This window comes from Neovison vison, chromosome 13 (assembly GCF_020171115.1).
Source record: "Neovison vison isolate M4711 chromosome 13, ASM_NN_V1, whole genome shotgun sequence".
NCBI lineage: Eukaryota > Metazoa > Chordata > Mammalia > Carnivora > Mustelidae > Neogale > Neogale vison.
The window spans coordinates 138,607,732-138,631,964 of record NC_058103.1 but is presented as its reverse complement, the minus strand read 5'-3'; positions in this window follow the sequence as shown (position 1 = coordinate 138,631,964).

Here is a 24,233-nt window from a genome sequence, read left to right as displayed (position 1 = left end):
TAATTTGTGGATACACATTTGAAAACGGATAGGAAAAACTAAAGTAGGTACAGATGGAAACAGTAAAAATGATTAAAGGATGGGAAAATGGGACCTCTAAGGAAAGAAAAAAGGAGATGAGATATTTGTTCTGCCTGGGTGGCTCAGTTGGTTGGACGACTGCCTTCGGCTCAGGGCGTGATCCTGGAGTCCTGGGATCGAGTCCCGCATCGGGCTCCCAGCTCCATGGGGAGTCTGCTTCACTCTCTGACCTTCTCCTCGCTCGTGCTCTCTCTCACTGTCTCTCTCTCTCAAATAAATAAATAAAATCTTTAAAAAAAAAAAAAAAGAAAGAAAAGAAAACCAAAAACTGAGAGGTAGGTTTATAAGATTCTTAAAGAACGGGCAGAATTATCGAAGAGCGAGTATGTCTAGTTGTTTCTTCTGTTTGGCAATAGAACATGGATAAATGGATTTAAACTATGATTAGAGTGGGCGTGAAGATTCTATGATGACATAGAGCTCTGGGCTAGAGCCACAAGGAACAGTCAGAGAGGAAACATGTGAAGGATATGAAATACTCAGGTGTTTCCCACTCTGCTAAAGAGGGCTGTGTCTTGCCCTATGTTGATTATACGTAGTTCCATTCTGCCTTTCCTCAGGACACTGTTTATTTTCCAAAGTGTCTAATGTCCATTCTCAGTAATTACAGCCTCTGATAAATGCATTAATATTGACCTCCAACGCTGTTATGAGGTATTCTTTTCACAATAGCAAGCTAGTTCTCCAAAACAGAGTTGGTCTTCAATCTCTACTCCTTCTCCCTGGATGCCTGATTGCCTTTGAATGCCAAGATCCCGAGAACAAAGCCTTCTACCTAATCATATTTTATCCCATACCTCCATCTCACTTCTGCTTCGTCCAGTCTGACCAGTGTATGCAGTCAGCTACGTAGGTGTAATTTTACTGATAAATTTTTTTCTAGATTTTATGGTAGAAAAAAATAGGTACACTAGGTAATTTTCCCACATGCTATAATTTTTTCAACGTATTTTTATGAAAATTATTCTCATAGAATGATTGCTTGTTTATTATAGTTTAATTCCAGGCCTAAAGTACCCAATGTTACCCACAGCTACCTAGCCAAAGGGAAAACAATCTTTTTGACAGAGACCTATGATTCTTCCTCATTAGCAGGTCAAAAAGTGTTCATTTATGCACTATAATCTTTTATTTAATTATTTTTATTAACATATAATGTATTATTTGCCTCAGGATACAGGTCTGTGAATTTTCAGGCTTACACACTTCACAGCACTCACCATATCACATACCCTCCCCAATGTCCATAACCCAGCCACCCTCTCCATACTCCCACCTCCCTGTCTTGTTTTGTGAGATTGAGAGTCTCTTATGGTTTGTCTCCCTCCTGATCCCATCTTGTTTTATTTTTTCCTTCCCTACCCCCTACAACCCCGGACTCTGCCTCTCAAATTCCTCATATCAGAGAGATCATGTGATAATTGTTTTTCTCTGATTGGCTTATTTCGCTCAGCATAATACCCTCTAGTTCCATCCACATGGTTGCAAATGGCAAGATTTCATTTCTTTTGATGGCTGCATAGTGCTCCTGTGTGTGTGTGTGTGTATGTGTTATGTGTGTGTGTGTGTGTGTGTGTGTATCACATCTTCTTTATCCATTCATCTGTTGATGGACATCTAGGTTCTTTCCATAGTTTGGCTGTTGTGGACATTGCTGCTATAAACATTCAGGTGCACGTGCCCCTTCAGATCACTACATTTGTATCTTTAGGGTAAATACCCAGTAGTGTGATTGCTGGGTTGTAGGGTGGCTCTATTTTAAACTTTTTGAGGAATCTTCATGCACTATATATGCACTGTAATTTTTTAAATTCTTAAAAGCAACAAGAATGCCACCATGTTGGAGAGGTTCCATTTTATAATTGTTCACCATGGAGACTCTGGACTCAGACTCCATGGGTTCAGATCTTGGTGGGAACACTTGACAGGCGTGATGGCCTTAAGAAAGTTCTTGGTGTGACTTAGTTTTTTAACTGTCAAATTGAATTCATAGTAAGAACTCATTTCACTTTGTCATGGCTTTAGGATGATAAACCACCATCCCAAGTTCCCATTAGCTTTCTCTATTCTTACCACCTCTGCCCCAAAATAAGATTTTCATTCCAGTGTCCATACAAAACACAAGCAAAAGCTATTTTCATGAATTGGATAGTCTATAGGGATTTAGGGTCAGGATGATCCCATGAAGAACAGTTTTTCAGATTTACCTTATTTCTTCCCTCTTCTCTCTTCCAGTGCTCTCAACCACCAACATTCTAACACACAAGGTTTGAAATAGGGTGAATGTATGTAAAGTGCCCAGCAGAATACATGGCAAATGGAATATCCATAATAAGGTTTTAGCCCTCCTATTCCTGAGTTCACTGAGGAAATAAAATAATCAAATTAAGTATGTGAAAGAATGTTTATCAACTGCAAACCCCTAATTGTTACTAGTATCATTTTCACCGTTATTGGAATGTACCCCTTTTCCTGCTTTCATCTCTGTGATTCTGTACATGTATTTCAAGGATTGTTGTGGACTTTATGTCAGTTTTCATGCTCCCAATGGATTTGCCCAAGAGAATTTGAGACGCTTCTGTTTTGTAGAGTCCCAGGCCTTTGGGAAAGTCCCAGCCTCTGGGAAAGGAGCTTTGACATACCTGAGTTCTCCCACAGACGTAATCAAGTTCTGCATACAGGATCAGTTAGGAAATTCAAACAGACTGGAACCACCTCACAAAACAAAGTGCAAAATACGCCTACTTCTTTTCTTTGTCAGTTAATTAATAACTCCGTAAATGTTGTGACTAACAACTTGGATTTCTTTGGAAGTGCTAGGTTTCTGTCCCTATCTTTACTAGCTTTGAGATGATCGTAAATTATCAAACAGGAAACAGGGACCAGTGGAGGCGGTTTGTCCCACTGTGCTACCTTCCAGTATTGAAGATGAAATACTTAGAAGTGAGTTATATGAATGGGACTTACAGGTGGATTTTAATGATGTTAGTCTAGGTCTACAAGGCATGTTGCTAACTTCTCTGAGAGGAAACAAGAGGAAGAAAGAGGTTGCTTGATACAAATTCCTTTTAAAGAGGCTTGGTTTGGCTGTGATTGAGAAAATCCAAAAATGTACCAGCGAGCAAAAAATAAACCAAAGCAACTGTATTTTAAAGGAAAATTTCCTCTTGAAAGACATGCTTGTACGGTCAGGTTAAAACTAACATTTATCAAGAGCCTATCAGGAACTGAAATGTTTTGTTAATGATTTCTGGCATAAATGTAAAAAGAAATCTGTGAAATAGACATTGTTATTTTCAGGTTCTAGATCATCAACTGAAGCCCTGATAGGGAGACAAAAAAAAAAGAACAAAATCAACAACAAATCCCCTTTTTATGATGGGTGGCCTGGGACTCTTTAGCCAATTTTTCCTCAAACTTAGCTCATTGGGATCCAGTCACCACTGTGTTCTTAACTGTGATTATCAACAGTCTCAAGAAATATGTACAAAAGTGTGAACCCAAGTATGGAGCAAACCATTCTATCTGTATGATTGATCTGTCTGTAGATACAAAATACTCTTCCTAATTCTCTGTATGCATCTCTCACTAAATTGGCTTATTTCCTGGACTGTTTGTCAGGTGCTCCAAATTATACAGTAATGTAGAGTAACATACTATACATTATATACTAGGTACTATAGTAGGCATTTATATATTATATAATATGGTATGTATAGTAGGTGATTAGCAAATTTTTTGTGATTAGCAATGTATATACTTTAAAATCTCATCTATCTTCTTCATAGCTACCTTTAAGAATATGGATTATAAATATGCCTACAAATTTTGATAAATTAAAATAATCTTACAACAGAAGGAAAACAAGCAATCCTGACTCCAACAAACACTACTTTAATTTTCCTGTGTACACTTCAGTTATATTTCAGAAATGTGTGTTTTTTTCTAAAGATTTATTTATTTTGAGAGAGAGAGAGAGAGCGTGCATGTATGGGGAGGGGCAGGGGGACAGAATGTTTCAATCAGACTCAGGGCTGAGCAAGGAGCCTAATCCCATAACCCATGAGATTGTGACAGGAGCCAAAACCAAGGGTTGCTGGTACATTTTTTGATTTTCTCAATTACAGCCAAATCAAGCCTAAATTCATATATATACACACACACATATATATATATGCACACACACATATATATATGTGTGTGTATTCATAGATATGCATAAATATGTATGTGTATGTGTATATATGTATGTATATTATATATGTATATTTGTATATACTAGCATAAAATTCAATATTGTTCTTTGACTGTAAATATAAAGTATTTGTCATTTAATGGGAAAGTTTAAGGTAGTCAGATATGTCAAACTCCATTTGCTCTTATCACAATCTATTACACTTTCCAATCTTATTTCTTTTCTCTTCACTTTTTTATATTCCCACAATTAGTTGTTCAGGGTGGTGTTTTGTTTGTGTTCTTTTTTTTTGGTGTTGGCCATTATGATTACCCAACATTCATCTGAATCTATTTTCCTCCAATTATGCATGTCAAGTTTAATAGAGCACATATTTAGAAATTAAGCATCCGTTTACAGCTTTTTTCCCCATCTCTCTCCCCAGTTAGTTGCATAATCTGGAAGTTTACCCAAATTATAATTAGTAAATCATTAATTTTACATGATTATCCTTATGTTTTTATGTTGTCCCACATACGTTTTTGTTTAGTCCAAACCGTTTAATATCTCAAATATCTCATTGTGGTCAATTTTGTTTTAATTCACTTCCGGGTCAGCACAGCTATGTCTCAAAGCTCTTCCTTCAGGTCTGCTGAATTCATCAGGTCAAAACCCTTCTTCTATTTGCATTATCCTTTTATAAGTAAAGGATTGGGTTTTTTTCCTTGAGTTTCTCACTCTTTTTCTGTCCTCAGGTGTCTACTTCTCATTGTCCTTTCCTCACAAACTACATTCACCTGATTCCAGAAATCTTGTTCCCTTGTTTTCCCACAAGGCTGCAGCATTTCCTCTGTAAGTATCTTGCTTTCCCATGGGAAAGATGGTGGGATTCAACTCTGACTCATCCTAAGTGTTTCATCCTGGTATCACGGGCCCTTCACCTACAGAAATTCTTCAGAGACCTGTTATGGATATATGTGATCCTTAACTTGGAGTACTTGCTATCCACTTCCTTTATAATTTGTTGATCATTTCCCTGTAGGGTTGCCAAATAAAAGGCGGGACACCCAGCTAATTAGCATTTCAGATAAATGACAAGCAAGTTTTTGGAATAAAAATTGTCCCATCCTCTTTTCGTTGTTATTGTGGCTGTTGTGTTGCTCAATCTGGCCATCTTACTTCCAACAGAAATCTGAATGAGAGCTGTGGAATTAGAAACTGGGCCATCTACCCAGAAGTTTCCCATTTTCTTCTCTTTGTTCCCTCTCTTTTATTTCTTCTTTCATTTGCTTACTTCACTTTGCATTTAATATTTAGCTCATAAGAAATGACAGAAGTCATTTGCTTCCACAGGCTACTTACTAATGAGTCCATTATCTCCATTCTTAAATCAAGGTCAAACTCCACTTCTCCCCAAATGAGAGAGTACTACGCTAGGTGCTGGTGGAGAACAGCAACTAGATTTCTTCCTAATGATGCCCAATTGCCCATAGGTCCCAGAGTTCTTTCTTTTTCTTCTAGCAAACTCTGAAGCCATAACTTTACAAAGATCTGACATCATTAAAGGGAACATACCAAAATCCAAAATTGAAACTGTGAACTACATCAAGCTAGGAGAAAACAAACTGCTCCACAGATTTTGCTGTGATTTTCTCCCAATTTGTCAATATCCCAGGGAGCACTTGTGGTTTTTCCGCAGCACCATGATAAACCTTGCATACAACTGGGGAAGCTCACCTTTTAACATGGTAAGAAATTAATTTTGCCAGACAAGGGGGTGTAAAATGGTATAACATTGTTTATTTTATAGTCCTCAAATTATTAAGGAAACTGAACATCTTTTCAAGTGTTTATTAGTTCCTTTTCTTTGTACATTTTTTAAGAGTTTGTTTTTCCTCTCTTCTTTTTCTTTCTCTCTCTCTCTCTTTTTTTTTTAAAGATTTGACAGACAGAGATCACAAGTAGGCAGAGAGGCAGTCAGAGAGAGAGTGGAAAGCAGGCTTCCTGCTGAGCAGAGAGCCCGATGCGGGCCTTGATCCCAGGACCCTGATATCATGACCTGAGCCAAAGGTAGAGGCTTAACCCACTGAGCCACCAAAGTGCCCCTCTTCTTTTTCTTAATAGGAGTTCTTCATATACTCTAAAAACTAATCTCTATACATTACATATGAACAAAAACAAAGTCTCAGGTCTGTGTCTTCACTTGGTTTATTGGATCTTTATTCACTAGTTCTATTTGAGTAGAATTCAGCCTAACATCAATTTTAGAACTTGAAAATTCAATGGCTGTATCTATTTTAAACTTCTCATTTCATGGAAGAGAAAACTGAAGGTGAGAAAATATGTATCTGAGATTATCCTACTGGTTAGTGGTACAAAGAAAATTAGAAATTGGGTCTTTTGAGTTCTGGAATAATGATTTGTAATTATACCAGCATATTCTCCACTGGGCTCTGTTAAAGTTGTATTCCTAGAGGGAAGAAGAGGAAAAAAAAAAAAAAAGATACACACACACACACACACACACACACACACTCAAACCCACCACTTATTCACTTTGTCTTGAATTATTCATATATGGATTTTTTTTTCAACAAAGGTTACACTTAGGTATAAAGTACCTTTTGAGAGTCCTCCTTTTTCCTGTCTTTCCTTTCTGTTAGGCTTCATTTGATAGCCATGAACTGTGGATAAAGAATAAATATGGCTTTCCTGTACCCTAGGACTCTCCTCTGCCTTATTTATGTCTGACCTGGTACAGCACAGCTGACCTTGGAAAGTTTAATTGAGGCTGGAATTATATGGCACAGCTTGAGGCCACCTGAATTTAGAGGGTGTGACATACACAAAGACGCACTCATACACACACACGTTGACAATGTAATGGCCTGATGAGCTGAGGGTGTGTATGTCTGTGTGTGTGTGTATCTGTGTGTTTAGCTCTACTGAAATGTCCGCAGTGAAACAGCCTATTGTAGTTTTTAACTAGCCTGAATTTGTATGAAATCAAATATACCTACATTCCTCTATAATTAAAACATAGTTTATTCATTAAATAAATGCAGCATTTCTTAAATATGGAAGCTATTAAGATTTAAAAAAGCAATAATCAGTTGTAACTAATTTAAGGCATAACTGTTCTGTGAAATATTTCTTAAATATGTTATGATAGTTCAAGTGTTTGATAAATGCTGACCTTTCCACTGTCATTAAGATAATTTAATAACATAAAAGCAAGCAAAAATTTTGCTAATTGATTTGTTTTAGATAACCATTTAAATTTTTAAAGCTATCTTAAATGGTCAATTACAGAAAAATATGGTCTACTATATTTAATAAGATTATAACCAAGATTTTAGATATGATTTGTACATGAAACCAAAGACATTACTACTGAAAAGAAAAAAAAATAAATTCAATTTTTGTTTATTAATTAACTCGATTTAAAACCAATTGCACTTCTAACTAAATATTCCTGAATTATCATTTTATTACATGGTAGATTTTGAACTATTTTAGTATGAATGCCATTGTAAATAGATCTGAAAATTAGATGTGTTTATTAATGTTACTTTTATCTAATTAGACAGATAATTATATCATTATTTTCAGAGGTATTACTACATATCTTGGGTAATTAATTAACAGCATGCTAAAGCCCAAATATATTTGAGAAACTATTTCCATTTTGAAGAAACATAAACCCATTTTTTTTTGTTTCATTCAGCTCAACTAAAATTAGTCCCAAAAGTTCTCTTTAAATAACCACAAAATAAGATTAAATGGATCAATACATGATATTTTCATATAGGGGTGTGTGTTTGTGTGTGTGTGTGTGTGTGTGTGTGTAAAAGGCCTCTGGAGAACATGACTTTATTTTGGTTTTTTTTTAAGATTTTTTTTTTTTTAAGATTTTTTTTTTAAGTAATCTCCACACCCAACACGGGGCTTGAATTTATAACCTTGAAATCAAGAGTCACATGCTCTACCATCCAGGGTAGCCATCCAGCCACCCTGTGAACATACCTTTAAACAACTAAAAATCTAAGAAAAAAACTCTCTCTCTTTTATTTATTTTTTTGGCACAGAGAATCTCATAGATGTGAGGAGTGCTCACAATTTGAGAAACATAAAAGAAGAACTCAAGCTTGCCTACAGGGCATTCTAGATTCACACACATAGAAGCTGGACAGATAATTACACCCATATGCACCCATATAAACTTGCCCACAAATGAGTTTTATAGCTGTAAATGCAACTCAATATGTCACCAAGTCAGAGCTTACAGCTTCATTAATCAAAACATTAAATAAAATTATTTTAAAACTAACTGAGTGACACAGAATTTTCTTTAGTTAAAAAATTATCCTCCTATAAATATATGAATATACAAAACATATCAATAATTGTTAAAATTCAAAATTGTTGCTCAAAACCAGTAAGCAAGGAAAGAATAAGGCCTTAGGTCCATAATCTGCCACGAGTCTCAGCTTTTATAGATTTTGTTTTGCTAGGAGGCCTAGCCAAATTATATTGTCCTCACAATTATATTCTAATTAAAAAAATCTGAATTGACAAATAAAAATAATAAGTATGATTATCAGCATTTACATAGCACTGTGTGCCAGACACGATTCTAAACACCTTCCACATAGCAATTCATTTAAACATAGTTGCTCATTAATCAAATATTCTTGCATGTGGTAGGAAGGAAATTTATTTGGCTACTCAGAGATAAAGTTGAAGCAGATTTTTCACAAAAATAGTAGGAAACATGAAGAACAAGGTGTTCAGCCTTTATCCAACCTCACATTAATTACTTATTCTGGGTCATAGCACAAAAGCCACAAAGATTTATGTGAATTCCATTCTAAAATGAATGGAAATGTTCTTTTGATACCAGATCTTGAAGTGTTTACTGTAAAAGGACTAGATAGTTTTTAAAGTGGCCAAAAAAAATAAAAAAAGAAAGAAAATAAAATGTGGCCAGAGTTAGGTTTTCTCACTGTAAGGATTCTCTGAACATCTTAATAATTAACTTGGGAACATTTGATCTTCATCTCTACCCAAGCCTGGGATCCTTGACACTTTCTGAAGACCAAAAGCACCCTAGGCCCAGAAAGTCTATGATCCCATAATATAAAATGGCAGAAGAGTCAAAACTTGAACTTTAAAAAAACTTTTAATAATTTTATTAATTAATTATTATATTAATATTAATTATAAATTAATTATTTTAGTATTATTATATTATATATTATAGATAATATATAGTATGATATGAATTATTTATATTATATAATCATAAACTATATTCATAACTATATATTATATATTATTATTATATAAATTATGTATGTTATTATATAGTTATAAATTAATTATTTAATTATTTGATTTTTTTTTTTATTGGTTTGTGACAATGTCAGTGTACACAATTGTCCAGACAGTGGATTCCTGTTGGATCCTGGTTTTACTTATTGACGGTTGTGCTCACTCAAGCTTTGATACCCAGAACTATTGGTAAAATATTTATGGCATTGAATTTGCTGTGCATAGGAAAGATTGTTGCCACATTCCATAGAAATTATTACTAAAAGTTGATAATATTTGTTCTCTTTCCCACTAAGATGACAGGGACCTTAGCATAAAGAATCATATATGGCTTGGTCTATTCTTTTTCAACCCATCGTGATACACGGATATTCTGCTCTGACAGAATATTATTTATATTATATAAAAAGCACTTATCTGTCAATAAATGTTTTAAAACATAAATCCAACTGGATAAAAAATGTATATAGGCACATCACAAAAGAACAAAAGATCGAATCAAATAAAATGGCTTGAATATCTACCATCCAAATAGGGTGAACTTTTCCTTTCACGGACTATCCCAAGACAGATATAAACTGAGTGTGTGGGATGTTAGGGCTGACAGATGTGTCATATTAGTCAGGGAGACCTTTTATGACTGAGAGCTATTGCCCTCAAGAGATGGAGCCGCCACCATAGACCACTTCACCTGAGACCCCAGACCACACTCAAGTTGGAGCGCCCAGAGGCGTGTCATCCCACAGAACCTACTTAGAGGCCCTTTCTGTCCAGATCTCAATCTCCTTTCCTTCCCTGAGGTCTACAGGTCCCACGGCCCTGAGATGATCTAGATGGATCTATGCCAACTCATTTATGGTGGGGGATCCACTTTATTCAGACCTATCTGCTTTAGGTCAATATAAATTCCACTGTGGAACATGAAATGTCAGTGTCTATCCATTCACAGAACTTTGGATGCTTCAGGAATTATACACACTTCAAATAATAAGACAAAAACACTGTGATTTTTCCCTAAAGAGCAGCTTAAGCAAAGTTCCCACTACTGTTTGTTTGTTTGTTTGTTTTTAAGATTTTATTTGTTTATTGGACAGAGACAGAGATCACAAGTAGGCAGAGAGGCAGGCAGAGACAGAGGGGGATGCAGGCTCTCCATTAAGCAGAGAGCCCGATGCGGGGCTCGATCCCAGGTCCCTGAGATCATGACCTGAGCCAAAGTCAGAGGCTTTAACCCACTGAGCCACTCAGGCACCCCTGTTTTTTGTTTTTTAATCTGTGTTTTGATCGCTGGTGATTTCTACCATGCCATTTCTGCTTTTACCACTAGGCTTCCATGCAGGCTTATGGGGTGACTCCCTTAAGGGTGTCAATAAAGTCTATTTATTCAAATGACAAACTTCACTGAAAGGCTCACGAGGCATCATTCTGAGTCTGTTGTATCTTTAACATGACTTCAGCAAAGTTTATTTTTGCGACTGTGAATAGAATCCCGGCTCTGATGAAGATTCTATACATTTCTGATGAGTAATAGAGGAACAAAAGTACTAGGCCTGGAAAGAAATATTTTTAGATTTCTTATTTATTACATTTTTAATAGAAACTCAGGGAAAGCCTTATCTGCTGTCATTTGGTTTAAATTCCACAGTACTTTTTGTATTTGACCAAATTCCCTTATCTCTTATTTCCTTGTATTCTGCTGTGCCAGCCTCCTAGCAATTGATATACTTATCTATGGTTTTATAATAAAGTTTTAGCTGCTACTGAGGGAAAAGAGAAAAAAAAATAGGAAGAAAAGGAAAAGCTGCTCCTTAGATACTAAATATATCAGCTGTCTGCGTCCATTATATGACTTTGAAATGGTTGCCTGTTCTTGGCATATTTGGGAAGCTTTTGGGGTTAGTTCTGTGCATTCCATTTAGAGGTATGGGCTGGGCCTATGCTACAGCCTCTGATTTCTTTACAGAGCAGGAGACAGATGTGGTGTGCAAGGTAGAAATAAGGGAAGGAAAAAAATGTAGACACTAAAACACACACACACACACACACACACACACACACCCCAAACAAAAATTTTAAAAAAGGGTAGAAGTCATGCATGCCTAAGGGTACCTCCTTGTTCTTTTATTTCACTCCAAAGCAAGCCATTATCTCTGCCTCCAAATTGAAAAAAAAAAAAAAAAAAAAAAGGAAAGAAAAGGATTGTATTGGGCATGCTTTCACAAATTGAAATCAAATGCTTTACCTATTTAAATCCCAATTCAAAAGTTAAGGAAAATCCAGGAGATCCTGGATGGCTCAGTGGGGTAAGCATTCAACTTGTGGTTTTGGCTTGGGTCATGATCTCAGGGTCATAGGATCAAGTCTTGTGTCCACCTCTGCGCTCAGTGGGGAGTCTGCTTGAGGATTCTCTTCTCTCTCTCCTTTTGCTTCACTCCACCTCTGCTCATGTGCTCATTCTATCTCTCTCTCTCTCTCTCTCAAATAAATAAACAATCTCTTTTTTTTCCCTAAGTTAAGGAAAGTCCAAAATCAAATTGCATCAAAATGTTAGTTGGCAATTCAAACTCCCTGAATTCGCGATGGACCGTGGATTCTAAAAGTTTCAGCGTTCTCATGCAGGGAGGTGTCCAAATAAATGGACACTCTAGTTGGAGGAGTTGGACAATGACTTTCTTTTTCAAAGGGCTTGGGGAGACTTGTTTTTGTGGGGGTTATTGGTCTAGTAAGATCAATATGACAAGTGCTTCCTAAGTACCTGCTAGTGTCAAAGCCTCCTCTGTCCACTGGCTTTCACGGAGATGAGCAGGATATCATGCTGGTCTATAATTTAGAATCTTGCCATCACACAGTGCCTGCCTATAAACTCCTCTGACCTCTGCCCTTCACGTACCCGACCTGTAAAATGGAGACCCTCCTACTTGTCCTGTTTGAAGGCAGGGAAGAGAACGACATGACATTTTGGAGTTCTTGTGGATATATATAACTTCATGACTTGAATTATTTTGCTGGTTCTATGGACCCAAGGAATGTTCTGGAAAAGACAGACTCCAACTGAATCTCGTTGAAGAAACAGCTGTGCTTGCCAGGAAACGAAGTTGGACTTCTAGGATGGTCCTCAAGTAGGGGATTCAAAATACTCTAATTTTAGATCCCTTCTGAACCACCCCCCTTGATATCTGCTTTGCCAAATTGGGCAAAAAAAGGTGCCCTCACACCGTGCAAAAAAATGCACACTTTATTTGCTCTTAGTCAGGAACCATTTGGGCGCTCTCTAAAGCTGGGCTCTTGGAAGCTGACAGGCTGCCAGTCTTTCCTGGCAGTAAATTCACCAGAACTTCTCTGCGAACGTTCATAAGGAAGATGGAGAATCCCCTTCCCCTCCCATCTTTGCCAACAGATGTTTTGCCTCTGTGACACAGTACAATAAACCCAGTGAAATAATGAAGGAGAAACTCACACTACAACACCAGCTACTTCTGAAGGGAACAAATGGACTGGATTATTTCCACAATATTCCACTGTGACAGAATGTGACAACTATACCTTTTCATTTCCTACCCAGCCTCCAGGAGATGGAAGATTTAGTACTCTGTTGCACACTTTAAGTCTGAGAAACTTCTCCTTATGGCTTCTTATGAGTCCTGGAGGCTGAAAAAGAAATCAAGTTCTTTCCGATTGGAGGCTAGGATTCATATTCAGTTGCATTATTTGCAGGGGTGATGCTGGTGGCACTTTGCAAATATTGTCACCATTGACCTGCCAAGGTTGTACATCTCAACCTCTGAGCATCGCTTTCATGTCAGCAAATGAGCTGTTTTCAGTCCCCGCTGCACTTTTCTTTTCTTTTTTTTTCCTGTTCTTTCCAGGTTCCAAGCTGAGACTGTCAACATTACTATAACTTGTGATCCTGTCCAGCCATCAGTTTAAAACAATTTCCATACACATTTATTCAGGCCGAGACACAAGCAGGAGGTCCCAAGGTGGCACGTTCTTGCATTACCCTAATCCAGTTACCACTGAGTTAAAATGCTTTCATTACAGTTCCAAACCCCTAGGAGAAAGTGGGTATGACAAGCTGGGGTCTGCTTATTATGTTTTAAACCAAGACTGACTCCAGGAAATAGTAGCGAGACTGGACAGGTACATTTTCACCTACTTCCCTTCTTCTTTCTTGCTGGGTGGATGTTTGTAAGCCCTCTTAATCTGAACTCTCTTCAAGGTCTTCTGGCTTACACTGCAAGAAATGTGCAAAGCAACAATACAAGCCATAATTATAAATAAATTATTTACACGAGGTCCTTTGGAAACCTTATGTGTCTTGGAAATGCTTTAACCTGCCCCTACCCGCCCCCTCACTCGACTAAGATACTTTGAAACTGTCTAAACCTGTTCACCTTAGCATTAGTAAATTATTAAAAACTAACTACTTCCTTAATCATTGTGAATGAACACTAAATCAAATACTTAAGATACAATTTGATATAAAGCAACTTATTTATTCAATTAATATTTATGAACTACCTACTTAAAACAGGTATTGTGCTAAGCATGGTGTCTCAAAGAGGGAAATGTGGCCTTAATACCAACCTTTTTTGAGTTTACAAACTTAGTGGGAAAACTGGACAAATAAGTACAGTATTTTAATAATGTAAGGAGAGAGAAAGAAGCTGTGGAAAGAATTCTCGGGGTCCCTTGTAGAGATTTATTTCCTAGACAAGAAACAAAGAAGGCTGTGGAAAGAAATGATGCCTCAGCTTCAAGCTAAAAGGATGCAGTGTGTCTCAGAGGAAGGGCAGACAGCTTTTATGCAGTGTTTAGCCACCCTTAGTAGATAAAGTCTCAGAAGGATTTGAAAGAAATTTACGAAGGAGAAATAGGGGAAGTGTTGCTGTACTCCAATGCCTGTGCCAGCAATTTCATTTAGACAGGGCTGCTGGGAATGTCTATTTCTGAATATCTGAAACTTACACTATTTAAGCGGCCAAAGTTTATTTTTGTGTCCACTTTTATTTCTGTGTCTTGAAGCCACCATCTCACTCCATGCCTTCCCAAACTGTATGCACCCAGTAAATTTTCCAAACTTGATATCGAGTGAAAGAAATGAGAAATAATTATGAAAGTGACGTACCCCTCAATCTAGTTTGTAAATATAGATCTTTAAAATTCTGGATTTTGTTTTTATGGTTTGCCTACTCTTATCTCCATTTATGTGCTGAATTTATATTTATGAAATGAATATCTTTTGAATGAATGCACAAATGAATACAGGAATTTAAAAGTAACAAAAACACTGATCTAGTAAACAATTTAACTTAGAGAAACATGGGTACAAGATTTATATTTTGCATTTATTTAGTATTTGGCTTACTTTGTTAATCGTTTCAGTAGATTTTTCTAAGTTACTTCTCATTTTATTCTTTTAAAGTGCATACTTTGGAATCTAGTAGACTACTGCACATTGGATGAATTTTATATGAAATTCATAAGAAACTAATTCAGCCTCTGAATTAATACAATGTAACCCACTGTAAGAATATAATTTTTTAAAATTTTCTTTACAAAGAAGTTTGCATCCTGCCATTTGTAGAAATTGATGGAACACTGAAGCTGGTTCTCTCCTCATTGCACATTTTATATTTGCAAGAGTAAAACTACTGTGTTTGCCGAACTCTTTGTGTGAATATCTCTGAGAAAACCATAATTAGAGTCTAAGTCTAGACTAGAGTTTAATTCAGCTCGAATCTATAGCTTGGAAGGTTGAACATAATTGGTGGAGAGTGTGAAACTTTATAAATCCTTGTAAAATTACTGATGGTTTACATGAAAATTTAAGTCACCCAATGCCAGCAGATGAGAAACCAATCAACTGTAGAAAATTGTCCCTGCTATTTTGATTACTTCAATCTGTAACTCACAATCCCAAAATATTCCAAAATTACTTCTTCATCTATTTTGTAAGATATAAGTAGAAAACTATTGGATGTGGAGGTATATAAGATCTGCAGATTACACAAATATTTATCAAATGCCTACCATATGCAAAACAGTAAATCACAGAGATTTTGCTGTGAATGAAACATATATAAGTCTCTGCCCTCAAGGAGCTCACATTCTACTGGGTGGAAATAGACATCTAGCAAATAAATTATTAAAATCTACAGTACATTCAATAGTAGTGTTATGGAGAAATATCAAGAAGTATATAATAATTTTAAATATCATTTTAAATATCACAGTCAGAGTAGCCTTTACTGAAGAGAGGAGACTTCATCAAAGACAGGAAGGAAGGGAGAAAGTAACGGTTTTGGCAGAAAACATTCTGGTCAGAAGCAACGACAGGTGCAAAGGCCCTGAGACAGAAACACATCATGAGTTGGAGGGACAGGAAAGAGATGGCATGGCTGAGGCAGTTAATGTAGGGAAGAGTAGTAGGGAATGATATCAGAGAGGTGGGTGTAGACAGGTATGTGTGGTCAATTATACAGAGGCTTTGGAAAGACCCGGTCTTTTATCGTGAGTGCAATGGGAATTGACTGCAATGGGGGCAGTAAGGGACATGATCTGACTGGCTTTTTTTGGAAGAATATTCTGACTGCTCTTTTGAGAATTGTCCATAGGGACGCAATGAGGGTGGTGGGTGGAGGGAATGAGAGGGAGCAGAGAAATCGGTACTGTCATACTCTGGTCAAAGTGGTGAGTGCCTGGGCCAACGGTGGCATCAGTGAAAGAGATAAGAAGTAGTGAGATTCTGGAAAGACTCTGAAAGTTGAGATGACAGGTTCGGGACTAAAATGAACTAAAATTTGCACATCAACAAAAGAAAAGACACAAAGAAAAGATTGAGATTTTTGTGTCAGCAGCTAGTCAAATCTTAACTTTCTTGGGGGAAAATGAGGCATAGGAAACCAAACCAAATCACAAAACAAAACCTCTGTTTTCTCTTCTTGGCGAGTAAGGGAGAGAATAGGTTTCTTCATAGCAACAGGGTGGAATGGTACTTTCGGGTTTCGGAGTTCAGATCTGTTTCTCTCTCTCTCTCTCTTTCTTTCTTTCTTTTAAGATTTTATTTATTTGACAGACAGATCACAAGTAGGCAGAAGCAAGCAGAGAGAGGGGGCGGGGACGAAGCAGGCTGCCTGCCAAGCAGAGAGCCCGATGTGGGGCTCAATTCCAGGACCCTGAGATCATGACCTGAGCCAAAGGCAGAGGCTTTAACCCACTGAGCCACCCAGGCGCCCCCAGATCTGGTTTTGAACAGAATGCTCCCACCTGCTCCTGGGCTGCATGGTGAGGACATGGTTAGGACAGAATTACTTAACTATGTTCAATTTTGTTGTCTATAAAAAGGTGGTAGCCATAGCCCTTCTTTCATAGAATTTTGTGAGTACTCATCGAGAAAATCTGTATGAAGTGACCATCATACTGAGTGACTCGTAATAGTCACTTGGCACACTTTGGAAACAGCAAATTGAGTGTGTGTGTGTGTGTGTGTGTGTGTGTGATGGTTGAGAAAACTAACCCTTTCAATGTCCCATATACCCCAAAGAAATGGTCTTAATATTAGCACATTGATAATTTTTTGGAAAATAGATTATTAGTAACCCAAATAACATAGTAAGATGAGTTGAACACCTGTAATGCAGAGGGTTTAGTAGAATATAAAAATACATACATAGCATGGTTCCTGTTTTCAGAAAATTTACTGATTGAAGGAGAGACAGATATGTGCACAGTATAACATGAGAATCAATGAGAATTGAAGAAAAACAGTGATTTTCTTCCAATGAGAATGGAATCACTTTGGCTGATATTTCTAAGTGAGAATAAAACCTCAAGACTGTTGCGATGGTATTTTCTGGACCCAAATCAACGTGTGTGATCTGACAAGCATGGTCCTGTGTAAAAATAGTGCCATTTATTTGAAATCAGGACTATCCTACAAAGTTTAACCTTCATAATAATTTTAATGTGCATTACATCCCAATTATTATACGAGCTACTGTGAAAATGTCTGCCATCTAACTTCCTGCCACTGGACTGGGTCTGGTTTTCTCTAAAAGAAACACAGAAATACATCTACCAAGCCCTGAATTTGGAGTGCTTATCTGAACTAAAATCAAAACCTTCAAGTTTGTCACCTTGCCATTATTAATGGATGGTTAACACCCTGCTAAGCTGGTCTACCACTCAGCTGTTTTCTTTAAGTTGTTTGAATAACTGGTATTCTTCCTGCTCACAAAGTCATTGTTAATGTGCATATTGCAAAATCATCCTGAGTAAACAGTCTGTGTCATCTGTATTGAAGGGAAGTAATGTATGGATTAGCGTATAATAGCATGGGTTAGAGAGAAAAATGAGTCACCAAAGTCGTTGGTTCAAAGGAATAAATAGCTAAATCATTATCTTGATGCCTGACTTAGAAAGCTTTAGTTCTCAAAAGCATAATGTCTAACATGTAAAGACCATTGTGTAAAGCCCCATTAGGGAATGCAGTTTGGTGGTTTATGATGGCAAACTATGGGCTGTGCCCACACTTAACAAAACACAGGATTTAGAAGGAAAAAAAAATGAAAAGGGAACTATAAGAATATTCAGCCAAGTTGCTTGCTCCCTGAAATAGTGAAAATTAGAAGCCCATTGCCATGGAAGATGCATGACAGGTAGGGACAATTTGCTCTGATAATCAAATATATATATATATATATATATATATATATACACACACACACACATATATACATATCTATGTATATAGATATACACATATGTGTGTGTATATATACATATATGTATATACATATATGTATATATCTATATCTATACATATATGTGTGTGTATATATATATATATATATATATATATATATCTGGAAACATCTTCCTGAAAAAGTTTGCATGGACTTATTGTATTCATTCTATGTCCCTGGTGTGGGGCACATAGACAAATAAGATACACCTATCATCAAGGACATCAAAGTTAGGAGCAGATGTGGCAGATGGATTTCATGGATGTATCTATGCTAGCCGGTTACAAGAGCTACATGTAGCACTGTTTCAAGAGGAATCATGACTCAGCAAGAGAGAGTATTGGGATCAGTTCATCCTGTCCAGCAAGGATGCTGTTAATGGATGACTCAAGTACTGAGTGTTGACAACAGTGATCCAGAGGCAGGGATAGACACCTAAGCAAAGATGTACAATACAGTGCTAAGATGGAAATGTTCAGCAGGTCCTGCGGGGGCACAATAGAGGTGAGGGGGTTAAGGGAAGGTTTTAATGGGGAGATTAAATTTGGCTTGAGTCTTGATGACTTCAGTTTGAAGGATGAACATGTACCCAGAGTTATGGACTGAATGCTTGTGGGAGCCCACAGTTCCCATTTTTGAAGCTGCAAGCCCCAATGTGATAGTATTAGGAGATGGAGCCTTTGGGAAGTGATTAGGTTTAGATGAAGAGAAGAGGTTGGGGTCCCCATGATGACACTGGGGCCTCAGAAGAGGAGGTCTGGGGGCTACCTTCCCCTCCTTTCCCTGCCTTGTGAGGATGCAGCAAGAAAACATCCATCTATAACTGGGAAGAAGGCCCCCAGCCAATGCTAGAAATGCCAACACCTTATTCTTGGACTATTCACAACGGTGAATAATAAGTCGTTAGGTCACCCAATATAGGGAAATTTCTTATAACTCAATCTAAAACAATCAGATCGGATGATGTGAGAGTGACTCCCAAGGAACCCAGTATTAAACACACAAAGAGAAAGGTGAAAAGAGGCATAGATTGTTCCAGTATTTATAAGAAGTTTGGCATTTCTCCAGGGAGAAATTCTCCAGGAGAGAGTACGAGCCAAATTCTTCACGTCCAGTCTCTCCCACGTTCTGTTCATTATCATTCCTAAATATTTTTCAAACCTATTTCACTCTCCATGTGGAGGTCGCCACCATGGTCTCAATGATGGTGATCTTTTCCCTAGGCTATCCCAGTGACCTCCTGGTCACTGGGTTTTTGGATAGCCCAAAAACCTGACTGGTTTTTGGATAGCCCAAACTTATTTATCTCCTCATTCATTCATTCAACAACTTAATTGAGGGAACATACACAAATCTTAAAACTCATTTATTTTGAGTGTGCAATTAAGTGATTTTTTTTAGCAAATTTAAAATGTTGTATAACCACCATCACAATCTAGTTTTAGAATGTTTCCGTTAATCAACCTCCCCAAATTTTCCACATCATTTGCAATCACTTCCCATTCCTACCCTCATCCCTTGTTAAACACTAAGCTACTTTCTGTCCCATGAGCTTGTCTTCCGGACACTTCCTATAAATAAAACCATCAAGTAAGTGATCTTTTGTGTCTAGTTCATCCAAGATGGTTATGTATAAGTACTTTGTTCCTTTTTTATTGCAGAATAGTATTCCACTGTAAGGACATATCATATTTTGTGTACCCATACCCAATTGATGTACATTTGGACTGTTTCTACTTTGGGCTAATTTATGAATAATGTCACTATGGGCATCCATGTCCATGTTCTCAGAGTATAGCACCAGATTCTTAATAGGGCCCACCAAGTAAGTCAAGGTAGAGATCTCTGATCCTTGTTCTCCTTGTTCTCCTCTCTATTCCACTTCTTCATGGCTTTACTTTACCCCATTTTCTCTACTCCAGCCATACCAGCCTCTTTTCAGTTCTTTAAACACTAGGCACTTTCACAAGAGAGCTTTGGCAAATGCTATGCCCAAGACTTAACTGCTTAGGCCACCTTTAACATTTCTTTGCCTGTTTTACAATGTTTATCCTTCCTTTGGTTATCAGATCAGAGGCCATTTGCTCTGTAAAATCTTCTCCCCAGATCAGATCAAATTTTTGTGAGAGAGAGAGAATGTATAATTATTATTTTAATAATTTTATAATTTATAAATACACATTTATTTTTATATTTATATTTAAGATACTTATAAATTTATAATAATAACATCAAAATTAATAATTGTTATATATAAGATAATTATACTAAAATATATAATATATATAATTTTTAAAAAGATTTTATTGATTTATTTGGCAGAGAGAGACACAGCGAGAGAGGGAACACAATCAGGGGGAGTGAGAGAGGGAGAGGCAGGTTTCCTGCCAAGCCGGGAGCCTGATGCAGGGCTGGATCCCATGGTTCTGGGCTCATGACCTGAGCTGAAGGCAGAGGCTTAATGACTGAGCCACCCAGGAGCCCTTGTGTGATATATTTTTGCATTTTATTTATCTTGGCTCATAATTGTGCTTTTACTTAATTACTATTTCTCTCAACCAACAGAATCTAAACTTCCTAAAGGTGGGATCATGCCAGTCTGCTCACAATGACCCATAGGGAGCATCTGTAAATTTTTTGTTGAACAAATGAAGAAAGCAGAGAATCAACAGAGATGTTTAAGGAGGAAGGGATGGACCAGACCATGGAAAGGCCTTGGACATCTTGTGAAGGAATTTATACTTTACCCAGTGGGTGATGGAAAGTAGTTAAGTACTTTGAAATGCATAGACATAGATTTGTATTTAAATTGGTTCATTTTGGTTTCTTTAGAACAAAATATTTAAAGAGAGAACAGTTAGAAGCAGAAACCCTTCTTAGGAGGTCAACACTTAGAGAAGGGTTCAGATCCAAGAAATTCTAAGATGACCCTCCGTTTTCTGGCTTGAGTAGATAATATATACTACTCATTAAAATAAGGAAATGGGGGCACCGGGGTGGCTCAGTGGGTTAAAGCCTCTGCCTTCGGCTCAGGTCATGATCCCAGGGTCCTGGGATTGAGCCCTGTGTCAGGCTCTCTGCTCCGCAGGGAGCCTGCTTCCTCCCCTCTCTCTCTCTGCCTGCCTCTCTGCCTACTTGTAATCTCTCTCTCTATCAAATAAATAAAATCTTTAGAAAACAAACAAACAAAAAAAAAACACAAGGAAATGATCACTAATTGTACAATTAAATATGTAAGTCTGTGAGTCTGGACTGGATATCTATAGCCCATAGATGTGATGAAAACCATGAGAGAAAGAGACTATAGAGAATAGACTATAGAGAGAGAGAACTATAGAGAAGAGGTAAAGGATAATGGAGCTGTGGGTAATCCCAACATGTAATGTATCCCAAAAAGAAAGAAAAAAATAAAAAAAGAAAGAAAGAACAAACGCAGAGGAGTATAAGAACCAAGAAAGAGTAACAACAGGGAAAGAGCTCCTTGACTTTGTTCTTGGCAATAATTTTTTGGATATGATACCTAAAGCACAAGCCGCAAAATCAAAACTGAACAAGTTGGACTACATCAAACTAAAAAGCTTCTGCAGACACAAAAAAAAAAGCAAAAAAAAATTAATCAACAAAATGAAAAGGTAACCTACAGAATGGGAGAACATATTTGCAAACCACAGATCTGATGATATCACAAAATGTATAAGGAATTCATCAAACTCAATATCAAAAAAAAAAAACAAAACAAAAGAAAAAACCCACATAAAAAACAAAAACAAAAACCCCACAAATAATCCAATTGCAGAACAGGCAAAGGACCTGAATAGAAGTTTTTTTTGTTTTGTTTTGTTTTGTTTTTCAAACAAGAAATTCAACTGGCCAATAGGCACAGGAAAATATTTTTAAGGTCACACTAATACTTAGGGAAATGCAAATCAAAACTACAGAGATAACAAATGTTGGTAAGGATTTGGGGAAAAGGGAACCCTTGTGCCCTGTTGGTAGGAGTGTAAATTGGTCCAGCTACTATGGAAAATTGGATGGCAGTTTTTTCAAGAAATTAAAAATAAAACTATCATTGGATCCAGCAATCTCATTTCTGGGTACATATTCAAGGAAAATGGAATTATTATCCCAAAGAGAAATCTGCAATCCTATATCCATTACAGCATTATTTACAATAACCAAGACATGGAAACAGCTTTGGTGCTGATGAAGGCATTATATTAAATCAAATAAGTCAGACATAAAAAGAAAAATACTGTATGATTTCATTTACGTGTGAAATCTAAAACAAAACCAAAACAAAAAACACCTCATAGAAACAGACATCAAATTCCTGGTTGCCAGAGGTATGGTATTGGGGAATTGGTGACGAAACGGGGTGAAGGCAGTCAAATGTCCAGGTGTAAGATAACAATCCTGAGGCTGTAATGTACCTTGTAGTGACAATAAAACAACAATAATTTTTGTATATTTGGAAATTGCTAAGAGAGTAGATCTTAAAAGTTCTCATCAAAGGGAGGCCTGAGTGACTTAGTTGGTTGCACAGCTGACTCTAGATTTTGGCTCAGGTCATGATCTCAGAGTCTGGGATCAAGACCCATGTTGGCCTCCACACTCAGTGAGGAGTCTGCTCAAGGATTCTCTCCCTCTCTCTCTGCCCTTACCCTCTGTTTGTGTTCTCTCTCTAAAATAAAATTAATTAATTAAAAAAAAAAGTTTCAGGGTGCCTGTGTGGCTCAGTCATTAAGCTTCTGCCTTCGCTCAGGTCATGATCTTGTGGTCCTGGGATCGAGTCCTGCATCAGTCTCCCTACTCAGCAGGAGGCCTGTTTCTCCCTCCGCCTGCTGTTCCCCCTACTTGGGCTTTCTCGCTCTCTGTCAAATAAATAAATGAAATGAAATAAAATAAATAAATAAATAATGGGAAAAGTTCTCATCATAAGAAAAAGAAATTGTGTAATTATATGAGGTGGTAAATATTCACTGAATTTATTGAGGTATTCATTTTGCAATACATGTATCAAATCATTATTTTGTAACCTTAAACCTATACAATATTATATGTCAGATATATTTCAATAAAACTGGGGTTGGGGGCAAGAAACAAAGCCAAGAGGAGTGTAAGAAGAACCAAGAAGGAGAAACATGATGCTTGTCTTTCCAAGAATGACTCAGGACACAGAGAGAGAGAGAGGATCACCAATGCCATATACAAACATTCAGCTCTCAAATAAGAACTATGATTCATGGTTTTAACTGGAGCTTAAAAAAAAAAAGACCAGGATCAATAGGATTTTTATCTACCTAATTGTTGTGTCTAGTGAGACAGAATGTTTTCTGATTAATTTTTTGTAGTTTGGCAAATGCTTTATTTTGGGTGCACATAAGAATGTGTTTAGGAAATAATTTAGAATTGAAAAAAAAGAAACTTGAAATGAAAAAGCAAGACTATTTAACTCTGCCCAAGTTTCTGTCTTTCTTTCTTCCTTCCCAATCTGTTTTGACATCAAGACTACCTTGTTTTGTCAACTGTGCTGGAGACAGATAAGGATGGCAGGTATGCAGCTTAGTAATCATTAAGTCTCAAGTTGCCTTGACATCTGCCAATAGCTAAAACACTTTATGTTAAGTCTGAAGTATCTGCTCATTCACTTCTCCTTGCTATTCAAGCTCAGTGACACAGCCAAAACCACCACCATCACCAAGAAAACCACATTGTGGGAAATGAAAGAATCATTTTTAGAAAGCGTAATTACTTCCTACTTTTTATTTATTTCTATTTCCTGTTTATTTTTAAGTTAGTTTTGCAAAACACACACACACACCCCACACACACAAAAAAAATAGGCTAAATAAAAAATATAAATTTTTGCTTTTTTTTGAAGATTTATTTATTTATTT